Source organism: Rhagoletis zephyria, unplaced genomic scaffold, assembly GCF_001687245.7.
Source record: "Rhagoletis zephyria isolate East Lansing unplaced genomic scaffold, Rhagoletis_zephyria_1.1 Rzeph_scaffold_03337, whole genome shotgun sequence".
Lineage (NCBI taxonomy): Eukaryota > Metazoa > Arthropoda > Insecta > Diptera > Tephritidae > Rhagoletis > Rhagoletis zephyria.
This window is the reverse complement of record NW_016160420.1, coordinates 41,651-51,745: the sequence shown is the minus strand read 5'-3', so window position 1 is coordinate 51,745 and position 10,095 is coordinate 41,651. Positions and strand designations below refer to the sequence as shown.

Here is a 10,095-nt window from a genome sequence, read left to right as displayed (position 1 = left end):
TGCTAAAACTTCGATATTTCGAAATTCAAGGACGCTTATTTACTCAAAATTGATGCTCACAACAACACCTTGACAAGAAGTATCATTATCAGGGAATTTTGGAAAATGGGCTTGATGTAGCCCACATATAACTAACTATATATAAGTTTTCGGGAACGTGAAAAAACTATATTTAAAACTTGCGCCGGGTATTTAATGTTCGGATTCACCTGAAGTTAGACTGTCATTACTTATTTGAATTTATTATGAAAACTGAAAGAAGAGTAGAAATCATTTTTCACTAACATTACAGTTAGTGTACCTCTTTCTAATGCCCGAATACTCAGTTTGAGATATAGCTTATAAAAATATTGCAGATTATTCTAAAAGCGCAGTTTTATGAGAAGCTACCAGTACAAACATAACGTACTGTGAGAAAATTAAGTACTTGTATATTTTATACTTTGATGTTACCGTTACGTTACCGAAACTGAGAACGGTGGGAGAATCAGACTTGCTATATTTTAACTTTTGTTTTTCTTAAAACTAAATAAACGAAATCTGCTGAAAAACATAATTCAGAAACCATAAATTATGAGCACCTGAAAGAATAACCTAAAAATACGCAAAGTCTCCACTCCAGAGACCAGAGAGGACCAGAGAGTCCTAATCGGCCTAAAAAAAAGCCTATTTCAGAGTGCACTCCTTGGCTTTCATGTTGGATATTCTTAGGCGAATCTGCCATTCGTTCATATTTATAGGATTGCCCGAATCGCAGCACTATTCCCTTTAGGTAATGCAACTCGCCGAAACTACTTATATGCTGATATCTTCTAAACTGTAATCTATTTTTTACGGCATACTTTTATATCCAGTCATAGGATAGCACAGACATTTTCTCTGCCGCTGTTCGGTCTTCGTAAGGTTTATAGCCTATTTCCACCAAAGGATTAACTGCAGTTAAGATCTCAGAGAAGTTCAAATAATTCCAACATGGCGTGATCGGCAATGGTTTTTCTTAAGGTTTGTTTTTTTACTTTCGTCTGGTTGATAAAATTTCGAGGCATTCACGATTTGCCGTCCGAATCTCAAACTCTGTACAATAATTTGGAAAAATCTACGAAATTTCATCAAAGTTTCAAAGTTTTTAATCAGAATTTTTAGAGGAAATATTGGCTTGCAGTTTAGTAGCCCATTAGATTTTAATATAATAAAGTGCAGATTTCAACGTGAGAAAAAAAGTCCGTTAATGTTGGATAATTTTTTTCTGACGGTGCCAGTCGTATGGTCGTTTCGTAGACTGCCTGTTAATTTTATCTTCGCGTTAAACATCGTTACCGACTGCCTGTTATATGCATGTGAGCGACAAATTTGACGAGCAGTCAAAGCATCCGTTGACAGGCAGTCTAGAAAACGGCTCTTATTCTTCCATATAAAGTACACTTGGTGCTACGCCATCACTTTTTTTTGTCAAATGAGGTAGAATTTTGTTGTATGTTCGACATTTTTTAGTCAACTACAAAACTGCATACTAATTTTTTTTCTAAATGTTCTGCTAAAGAAGTTTGAAATTTTAATGAAGTTTTTCGTATTTTCCAAATTTTTGTACACAGTTTGAAATTCGGGACTTTAGGACTTCGCGTCCCTGTTTATTTTACCGCCGCCGTATGAATGTACTCGTATGTGGAATGAACACTATTGTGCTAGCACAATGTCTATACTTAAGTCTTTTTCAGTGATATTTACGTATTCTTGTTGTTGTTGTTAATGTCAGAGACAATTGTATAAAATCACAGACAGCATCCACTTTTAGTGTTTCCACTTATGTTGTTGTTGTTTTTGCTTTTGTTTATTTTTCACAACTGTCAAAATGAATTGTGTGAAGTTTTTGTTGGTTTTTTTTTTGTTCTGCTTTTACGTTTTCATGTGCTTGTTGATGTTTGTTATTGTTATTACAACATTTGTTCGAAAGCTTAAATTGTGTGCTATTGAATTTTCAATTAAACACATACGCCTATTGTCGGGGCGTGAAGAGGCGTTGGCTGCTAGCTGGCCGGCTGACTAGCACGAAGAATGTGTGGCTGATGATTCATGCAAACTTATAGACGAAGTAGTAGTCTAATGAAGCGATAACTGTTTGGCGCATTTGGCACTCATGCAAATGTGTTTTCTGTTAGCCACTCATAGAAGTCCCATATTGTCTAGTGGTTAGGATATCCGGCTCTCACCCGGAAGGCCCGGGTTCGATTCCCGGTATGGGAAGAATAATTTTTTTTGATTGCCTTTTTTAATTTTAATTTAAAATTTTTTTTTTTTTTTTATATACAATTCTTCTGATTACTTTATTATACATACTTGGAAATAAATTTTTTTTTATTTTTTTTCAATGATTTTCTACTTGAATTTTCCAAAAACACTAAGCATAGTGAAATCGTTTTAGTAAAACCGTTTAAAATACAATTTTTATATTTCTAATTCAAATAAAAGTGCATTAATTTCTCTTTTACCTTTAGTCCGCATTGTGGCATCCTGAAATCGCCAGCATCCTTGTACAATACATACTCACATACAATCCGCTTCATTGTTCCCGTAATCTGTGCTTATAATGCCATCCTCCATATAGAGACTATTTTCCAACGGACAGGATTTCATTGCTGGACATACTGCAAATTATAAAAAAGTACTGTAGTATGTATGTATATACTGTATGCATGAGTTCTTTCATTGTTTAAATGTGGGTGGGTGGCCGACTGGCTTGGGTGCCTTGGTAATGGACTTGATGCTCCTGCCGCTGCTGTTGCTGCTGCTTTTGTGTTTGAAAGCCCAGCGAAATTCAATTGCAACCGAATATGCAATTATAATCGTGTAGTATTGTACTCCTGCGCTTGCTAGTGGCGCTGCAGCTGCCATGGCCGCGGTGGTGGCCGGCAGTGAGTAAGTGCACTCGCACTTAAACCACAATGATTGGCATTTTTATTGTTTTTTTTGTTTGCACCGTTAAAATTTTAATGAATTTTTGTGCACTTACAAAAGTGCGTTGTAACATGCATATCTACGTACAGACATATGTATAGGGAGATCTATCGTCAAAGCTGGTATGAACAGGTTGCTTTAAGTTTTTTTTTGCACTTTAAATGTAAAAATATATATATTAGGTGTGTTTCACCGTGGTTTTTAATACATTTGAGTGTGGTAAATGCATGCTGTCGCACACATTTGCGGTTTTTCGAATTTCGATTATTTTAATTTGAATTGCAATTTCCGATATGCGGCTGCGAGCGAAATTTTTTCGTAAAGACGTGTACGATAATCACTGCTTACAATAAAAAAACGTTTGCTCACATAAATAATATATTTATCTTTTTAAAGCTTTTTGTATGCTTCGAATGTAATCGATTCTCCCTCGCTCATGACCATTAGTCCCATATTGTCTAGTGGTTAGGATATCCGGCTCTCACCCGGAAGGCCCGGGTTCGATTCCCGGTATGGGAAGATTTTTTTTAGTTGAATTTGGCTGTATTTAAGATCTTTTTTTTTTTAATATGTCTGATGTTCAAAGCACCTTATTGAATTCTATTACAAGCATTGAATTTTCTTTTTAGAATTTAAAAAATTCGAACAATTTGACGCAAATAACTTATTGATCTTTATATTGCCCACTGAATCAGTTCAAGTACAAGTCCCATATTGTCTAGTGGTTAGGATATCCGGCTCTCACCCGGAAGGCCCGGGTTCGATTCCCGGTATGGGAAGAACGCTTTTAAAATTTTTATTCGTTTTCTGAAATGGAAATAAAACAAAATCGCCGTATTTTGTATAATCTTTATACAATTATAAAACTTCAGACCCAAAAATTTTCTAAAGATTCAGAAGAAGGATTTGGCTTTACTTGGCATTTCCAATAGATAGAAAAAAGAAACTGTTGCACTCAGCGAAAATAGGCTAGCAGGAGGTTCGCTAGAGCGCTAATGCTTGAAACACAATACCCGGCGAACGGCAAATTTCGCCCAGCAGAGCGATGCCGACGACCAACTTTCGCCCAGCTAATTCGCTTACTGAAACACAAATAGAGCGGTATCGAGCGGTTCGAATGCTGTCAGCTGATAAAGTGACCATGTTTCAAGAAGGAAGCTTTTACAACGAAGAGGGAAAATACCAGCAAGAAGAAGTTTAAAATATAGAAATAGTCTTTAAATATAACTACTAGTAAACTTACGTTTTACTAGATTAATCTCTGATAAAAAAATATAAGGTATATTATTTTACTTTTAAACAAAAATTACGATAACTTTTAAAGTATGGTCAGCATGGCCTTTTTTTGTCGTTGCCGTTGACCGCGGCGATAGAAATAAATCTATCGTCGCGAACAGTCGTCGAGCAAACTTCGTCGTTTGCTTTGGTTGTGCGCGTTCTCACATAAATCAGTGTGTTTTAATTATCTCGATTTTAATTATTAGATTAGGTTAGGTTATTCTGGCTGGCTTACCGCCACGCATAGACCAATAGCTTCCAAGTGATACCAGATAGAGATAGAGATAGAGATTTAGTTAAGTATATTCAAAGTATACATCATTTAGGAGGTCAACGCTTTTTGAGAATTTCAGCAGTGCTTGAAACCCAAGTGTTGTCACGTCTTCAAGATTACTAGACTCTGGAACTCCGAAATATTTCCCGTTTTATAGTCTGCACATGTCTTTAGAGATTTTGTAGTTGTTAAACGAATTCCATCTCTATAAAGTCTGCTTTTTTACTCTCTGGTTTATTTCGTTATAAAATTTTTTAGTGGTTTCAGAATATTATTCTATTGTTCTAGAACCAAGTGGATTCCGATCTTGGCAATCTCATCTACAATTTCGTTACCTGTAACGCCGTTGTGGCCGGGGACCCAATAAATATGCAGTCGCCTGGTTGCTGCTGCCCTATGTATGGCCTCCCTGCTTATAAGTGCATTTTGTGAAGTAAATTGGTATGAGCTTATAGCCTTAATAGCTGCTTGACTACCTACGTATATGTTGACTTTAGAGTTAGTTCCAGTCATTGAGCTCAGAGCCTTTTCTCACTGTGAAAACCTCTGCCTGAAATGTACTGATGGGCCGACGAACATTTAGTTCTGAGCAGTACACTCCCGCTCCTACTCCATCATTCATTTTCAAGCCGTCTGTGAAGAAGTTAAATGTCTTTCGAAACCCCCTATCCAAGTTATAGCAAGGTACCATGTAGTCTGTGGTGGCTATTGAAATGTGGCCAGTGTTGCTCTGCTTGAACTCCTCTGCTCTTTGCCGAAAGATGGATAGGTATTATATAGAGATTTTTTTCCAGTGCTGCCGCTGGAGTTATTCTCAGTGCTCTTGTTGTACATATTAGAGAGTCGTTGAACACTCTCCATTGTCTTGACATAAGTGCTCCTTTTTGTCGCGGTCAACCACACTAGAGTGCCATAGAGTAATATTGGCCTCACTATTGCTGTGTAGCACCAATGCATTAGGATAGGGGATACCCCCAAGTAATACCTATCATCTCTTTGCACGCGTAGAGGGCATCTCGCTTTCTTCACTCTGTCCTCCACATTGTACCTCTACAGCAGTTTGTAATCCAGGATTACTTCAAGGTACGTACTGCCGTCTTTTGGTTTGAGTTCAGTGCCGTTCAGTTTAGGGAACTTCCACGCAGGAATCTTGTACTATCTTGTAAAAAGTCACATGCCCGTTTTTGCTGCATTAACCTTTAAATCTGCGCGAGTAGTCCATTGGTATATAGTATTGAGAGCTGGATGCATTATATCACTTATGGTATCTAGGTATTTCCCGGTCACCATTACTGCAATGTCATCAACATATGCAACTAGTTTGGGTGCTCTTCCTTCAAATTTATTTAGTACTTCGTTTACCACTTCCAGCCATAAGAGCGCGCTCGAGTGGTGATAGCCCCCTCCCTGTGGTGTGCCCTTTTGCCGTCTGCTTAGTTAGCCTGGCTTCACCACATTCCGCTGTAATTCGTCTATAGCGCTAAATTAGAGTAGGCAAATTAAATTACATAAAACAGGACAGATGTTTGAATTTGTTTTTATTGTACTCTAGAATGAACTTATTGTTATAGTCAGCGCCTAAACCTTTGCAAGGCTTAGTTTTTCGAAATTTGATAAGGAGTTTTAGGTGCTGCAAATATTGTAGGAAACACCCTGCAGGCTTTTCTTAAATGACATACAGCACTTGGTATCCAGTATATATACATATGTAGCTCTAATGAAGTCTTTGTTCAGCCTAACCAGATGACGATAAACTGGTTCTCACCGTCGCATAAGTGCAATCAGCGCCTGACAATAAAGGATGTATGACAATAAAGGATGTACTGCCAGCAGGAACATGCAGCGCAACAACAATAAATTTTAATTGAGTATTTTATTAAATTATGACAAAAGAAGTTGAAATGAAATTAAAAAGCTATGTATATGACAGCGAAAATTAAGCAAACACGAAAAAAACAATACTTAAAAAATACAACAAAAAGGCCATGCACTTCGTTGAGAGACAACGTTTTGCAGCTACCGAAAGGCACAGGACGCCTCCAACGAAGCATGCCGCAAAGGCCTGAAAGCAAGCTATACAACTGTGGGTTGAAAGGGGGTGAAAGTCCAGCAAAGGGTGCGCCGAAGTAAGCTGACCAGCAGCGTGAGTTTGCGGTTACAGCGCGCATGACCGTTGCCGACCGCGAAAATGGCGCCCAAACCAGCGCGCGTAGCTCGGACAATTGCAATGCAAATCATATTTTTTTTTGCACAATTTTCATTTTTTCGCATTTTCTGTTTTTTTTTTAGCTGCCGCGCCGAGCGATGTGTGTGGTTCAGTGGCACAAAAAAGAAATGCAGAATTTTAAAGCGGATATGGAAAAGAGAATTTTTTGTGTAAAATTAAAAATAAAATTTAACTTGACAACCAACAAACAATAGCAACACAATCATGCACCAGTAGGCTGTGGTAGGCGGGTAAAATCTGCGTACGCGTTGGGCGCATAGCAAGATAATGGTGCTGCTGCTGTTGTATAAATATTTTAACTATATGCAGAGTATTTAGGGATGGAAAATGGAATTTTGAAATTGTACACAATTAGAGAAGATAATTTTACCTAAAATCCTACTAATGTATCTAGAAATTAATAAATGCTTTTAGGCATTTTTTACATCACCAAATGACTATTACGGGGGGAACTTAACGGTTACGCAGGGTAACGTTGAGCATAACTACTGGCTTTGAAAGTTGAACTCACTTAATTGGGACGTTCTAAATTCAATGGCATCCTCCGTTGTACCAGATTGGCTCCGGTTTTCGAGATAACGGTATTTGAAAATTTGGTTAAATTTTAACTATTTTATAAATAACTCCTTCAGTTTTGAAGTTATTTTACTAAAATTTTACACATAACGGTTTTTTAATATTACCTTAATTATTCCTTAAAATTATCGAAATGGGTGCACTTTAACGTATAGCTCCAATACAACTGATTACTCAGATATGTGTTTTTGCGCTATAACTTTAGCTTTATATTTGAATAATAAATTGTATGCGTGATATATGTTAAAGTGAACCTATACTTTGACTTTTCCGAGTGACAATGAAAAAATTTGTAATTGCGGTACTTTTTCGCCTAAATAAATATTTTAAGGCTAAAATTGTTCAAATACTTGATTTATTTTTAATCGTACTTGTTTCTGGAACTCCATTGATTGAAATAAATGCAAGAAGAATGCTTTAGCTGTTTTTCTGCCGAGATAAGGGAGTGAGACTAAAAAAAATCATGAAATTTGCTCGTAATATTAGCCAGGATTCGAGCGAAGAATAACTCTTATCTAACGTTGCTAAATTGGGCTCGGTTAGAAATCTAAAATAAGACTTTAAAAATTTCTAACAATTCTGGTCCTTTTTATAACACCACAATGTGCACGATGTCTGATAATGAAGAAGTAAAAAAAGTTGCCTAAAGTCCTAACGAATGCTGACCAAATTCAAAATTATCTGTTTGCTTGGCTTTACTATGCAAAGGTGGAAAGGATTCCTTAAAAATTTACTTACGTTGTAAACGTACCTTAAATGGTGTAATTATACCAAGTGTAATTCAAAATTAAGATAGAGCTGAAAAAGTGCAATTGTACCCAGTATTCCATCACTGATTCAGAATAAAACCGTTAGCTATCTACAGACTGCTTTCGCTATCCTTTACTTCCACATGCAAACATACAGATTATATGTATAAGTACCCTGACGGAAATAAGTGATTTTTTTTTTAATCAACTAATTGAAAGACTACTTTAAAACAAATGCAATGAGTAAATAATTTGAATTTTGCTCAAAAAAACAATTTGTGTCTTGGAAGTATGAAAAAGCATCTGTGAAGTCCAGAACGCAACCGTATTCAAAACAAACATACTGACTTTGATGTTGTGTAAACGCAACTCTTTTTAAAGTAGTTGAAATTAAATGCAGAGTCCGACAGTCGACTTGCTGCTTGCACACAATTCAAACATAACATTTGAAAGCACATTTACATGTCTGGCTGTAGCTGAGCGTGCAAAGAGGTTTGCTACAATTGGTCGCCGCCATGAATGTCCATGTTCAAATCTCATTTAATTTTAAATTTAAATTAAATTTTAGTTATGAAAAAGCATCTGTGAAGTGCAGAACGAATGCGTATTCAAACTAAACCTACTGACTTTGAAGTTATTTAAGCCAAATTCATTTTAAAGTAGTTGAAAATACATGCAGGAAAAGGCAATTGACTGCTTCCTAGGACATCGCCATGTTGAATAAATGAGTTCGCTGCAGGTAAAATAGTGAGAATTTCAATAAGTTATCATTGAAAATAAAGTATTTTATAAATTACTTTCAAACTATGTAATTCAATTTCCTGTAGGGTATTTATGTACATATTTACCGACATACACATGTAGTAGTTCTGGGAAAAAATCAGCTCTGTCGCATCCAAGCTTCCAATGTTGTCAATTCAGGCGCACACAGGCATTCATTTTTATAAAAAAAAAATAAAAAAAATGCATTCGCTAGCTTTTATATGCAGACATGCAAATGTATATTAACATCCCTTTTACCTCCACTCCTTCGCCTCATACATAGGTAAATATTTCATTTTAAACTTTTTGGAATTTCATTGACGCTTCTGACTCTCCCTAGACAAATGCGTACGAATGCAGTTTTGAGCCTTTTTTACCTATTTAATGCATTTAAGTAAACATACTTACATACATGCATTTTTATTGCGTATGAGCTACTTATGTATGTACAAACATACATACATACATATGCAAAAAAGATTTTTTCCGTTATTACATGCGTAATACTTTCTCGCTTACACACACGTGCATGCACTTTTCACACCAATATATGTATGTATGTATATACATATGTGAGCTTTTAAGTTTATACAAAAGTTTAAAACAGGGTTGAAGTTTTTGCTGGCTGAAAAAAACAATTCACAATAAAAATTACAATAAACCGATTTTTTTACTCAACGCATTTTATTTGGCTTTAAAATATGTTGCAGACGTACATATGTACATAAGTATGTACATACATACTCGATAAATATGTATGTAAATATGTATGTATACATAGCCAAAAAAAAATTAAAAGTCAAAGCCGATGCGTGTGTGCGTGTAACGTCAGCCAAAAGGTGGGCTAGGTGGGGAGTCAAAGGTGGCGTGAGGCGTTGTTCGAAATGACGTGCATATGTAATATGTCGAAGTTTTTTAAAAATGCGTGGAAAATTAAAATGGCAGGGTGGTGGAACGTGCCTAAATGCATGTATATATGTACATACATACTATAGATTGCTACAAATACACAACTTCATACTATCATGTATGAAATCAGAACACTTATATCTTTTTTATATGTAGCTGCTTGTACCTTCATATATGTAAATACTAATATGTATGTAGTTGAAAATCATTTCTTGATAAATGTTAATTTGTCCTGGTAATCGTTTTATTTATTCCTTTTGAAGACTTTGAACTCCAATTAACTGCGAAAGCTTCCATTAACGTTGACGTTACAGATATTATATATGTACATATAGTTCGTCACTGGCACCTTGGGCGTAAGATCAGAC

The 10,095-nt window shown here is 36.0% G+C and overlaps 3 non-coding genes across 3 annotated transcripts; all 3 read left to right on the top strand.

Moving 5' to 3' along the window:
* The first annotated feature begins 2,169 nt into the window (after positions 1-2,169).
* On the top strand, positions 2,170-2,241 carry TRNAE-CUC (transfer RNA glutamic acid (anticodon CUC)). Its single transcript has one exon. It is a non-coding gene; the product is annotated as a tRNA-Glu (tRNA).
* Positions 2,242-3,399: 1,158 nt separating this feature from the next.
* TRNAE-CUC (transfer RNA glutamic acid (anticodon CUC)) lies at positions 3,400-3,471 on the top strand. The gene has a single exon. It is a non-coding gene; the product is annotated as a tRNA-Glu (tRNA).
* Positions 3,472-3,659: 188 nt separating this feature from the next.
* Positions 3,660-3,731, top strand: TRNAE-CUC (transfer RNA glutamic acid (anticodon CUC)). Its single transcript has one exon. It is a non-coding gene; the product is annotated as a tRNA-Glu (tRNA).
* Positions 3,732-10,095: the final 6,364 nt, after the last annotated feature.